Source organism: Crocuta crocuta, unplaced genomic scaffold, assembly GCF_008692635.1.
Source record: "Crocuta crocuta isolate KB4526 unplaced genomic scaffold, BGI_CrCroc_1.0 scaffold943, whole genome shotgun sequence".
Taxonomy (NCBI): Eukaryota; Metazoa; Chordata; class Mammalia; order Carnivora; family Hyaenidae; genus Crocuta; species Crocuta crocuta.
Window position 1 is genome coordinate 733,920 of NW_027528208.1, and position 2,746 is coordinate 736,665.

Below are 2,746 nucleotides of genomic sequence, written 5' to 3' on the forward strand. Positions count from 1 at the left end.
CCCTCATTCGGAGAAGGGCGCATTAGGCCACGCCCTCAGAGACAGAGGCAAATCAGCGAGAGGTAATTTTATTAAGCCACGCCCCTCCTCTCAAAAGAACCCTCCGCAAGATTTGTTTTTAAAGCCGCTCCTTGAGTCCTCTGCGCCTGCGCATCGATGGCCTGTCGGCGTGTAGAAGGTCTCCAGGCCAAGCTTCTAGCTGCAGAACTGCGCCCCCTCGTGGTCAATGTTCGTAATATCGGCTCCGTAGACCGCGCTGCAACCTCCATCTGGCCGTAGCCTCCTCAACCAAAGCCAAAACCATGAGGCCTAGGCAGCTACATTCCCTGGAGGTGCGCACCAGAACCCTCGCCCTTTTCGGCACCCACAAACTAGCCGCCTAGCTGGTCCTCCCGGGAGCGCTCGGCCTGCTCTATATCATCTAGAGCAGTTGTACTAGGTCGTTGTGCTACACAGTACATACTTAATAAATCTTTGGCCGATAGATGAATGAGTAGAAGGATGGAAATGCGACCTGGTCCCTTCGGTGAATGACTTCTAGAATCATAAAAACCAGGGTTTGGATTTGAGCAAGGGATTGCCCCTTGTCAACCCTCAGCTTTCCAGGCCTGTCAATTGGGGGTCATAATACTTGTCTGGCAGGGTTGTTATGAGGATTAGAGATAATTTATGAAAAGTGCTAGCAGTTGTTTGGCATACAATAAGCTCTCCAAAACTTAATTGATTCACTCATTTGTGCACTAATTCACCAAATCTTGATTGAGCTCTTCTGTGTTCCAGATACATGCAAATTGGCTTGCACACAGTGGAGGGTCCCCAGCCCATACCTTCAGGTGCACAGTCAGCTCATAAAACACCTGGAATTACAACCTTCCCTTCCTCCTTCCCAACATCCCAAGACCTTGCCCAACCATTGTACCTCAGGGAACTTCACTGAGCTTTGCACATTCCTGTGTTTGGCACACTTACTTCCACACAACCCCATTAGCTACATAATAAACATGACAATTCTTCCCCAAATGAATCTTTTTTTTTTTTAAATTATTTCTAATGTTTATTTATTTCTAGGAGAGAGAGAGAGAGAGAGACAGCGTGAGCAGGGAGGGTCAGAGAGAGAGGGAGTCACAGACTCTGAAANTTTTTAAAAAGATTTTATTTTTATGTAATCTCCACACCCAACCTGGGGCTTGAACTTAAAACCCTGAAATTGAATTGCATGCTCTACCAACTGAGCCAGCCAGGCACCCTCCCCCCNAGAATGATATTTCAAGTAACTGGGAGGGAGATGGACTGATTTACTAAATGATTTGAAGACAAATGACTGTCTTTTGGGGGGAGGGATTAGACTCCTAATTTACACAATTCAGAAAAAATAATTCCGTGGGGTACCAGGCTNNNGTTTGGGTCCCACATCAGGTTCATTGCTGTCAGTGCAGAGTCTGCTTTGGATCCTACGTCTCCCTCTCTCTCTGCTCCTCCCCCACTAGCGCTGTCTCTCTTAAAAATAAATAAATATTTAAAAAATGTTAAAGAGGTGCCTGGGTGACTCAGTTGTTTAAGCATTAGCTCTTGATTTCAGCTCAGGTCATGATCTCACAGTTTGTGGGATTGAGCCCCATGTCGGGCTCTGCACTGACAGCCTGGAGCCTGCTTGGGCTTCTTTCTCTCCCTCTCTCTCTGCCCCTCCCCCCTCAAAATAGGTAAATAAACTTTAAAAAAGTAACAATAAGCAACACTGGTTGGTCATTCTTGGTACTTCGTCTGCATTAATTTGTTTTAATTCTCACAACAGACCTCTGAGTAGGGTTCCATTTATTATCCCAAATTCTAGATCAGGAAACCAGGGTACAGCTAGGTTAAGTCACTTGCTCTAGGTCACTCCAGTTTATAAAACCTGGAATGGGAACCCAAGCATTCCTTACCTCCCTGCTGCACTCTCTCTCTGGTTTGATGACATCAAAATATAAAACTGTAGGGGCACATGGGTGGCTCAATTGGTTAAGCATTTGATTCTTGATTTAGCCTCAGGTCATGATCTCTTGAGCCCCAAGTCGAGCCTGCTTGGGATTCTCTCTCTCCCTCTCTCCCGGCCTCTCCCCTGATGACACTCTCTCTCCCTCTCTCAAAACAAATAAACCTTAAAAAATTATATAAGGGGCGCCTGGGTGACTTAGTCGGTTAAGCGTCCGACTTTCTCTTAGGTCATGATATCGTGGTTCGTGGGTTCGAGCCCCGCGTCGGGCTCTGTGCTGACTGCCAGCTCAGAGCCTGGAGCCTGTTTCAGTCTGTGACTCCCTNTTGGGAGAAAAAAATCTCCGGCATTAGACTCACAGGTTAATCACCCTGTCACACATCTCAGTTCTACAAACACGAGCTTCATATACATAACTCAAATATCTCCATGACAAGTGCTCCCCATCACATACCCTCCACAGTAAGCCCATTCTCCATCCCTCTCAGTCTCTCTCTTAATCTCTTGCTCACCACTTCACAACTTTTCAACACTGCTCTCCCCTCCCCTCTCTCTCTCTCTCTTTCTCACATGTGGGGTCTCATTGGAAAGCAACTGTGGGGTGGGAAAAACAGGAGATACGTAGGACGGCACCTGGGTGACTCAGTTGGTTAAGCATGCAACTTCTGCTCAGATCACGATTTCATGGTTCTTTTTTTTTTTTAATTTTTTTAAATGCTTTATTTATTTTTGAGAGAGAGAGAGACAGCATGAGCAGGGGAGGGTCAGAGAGAG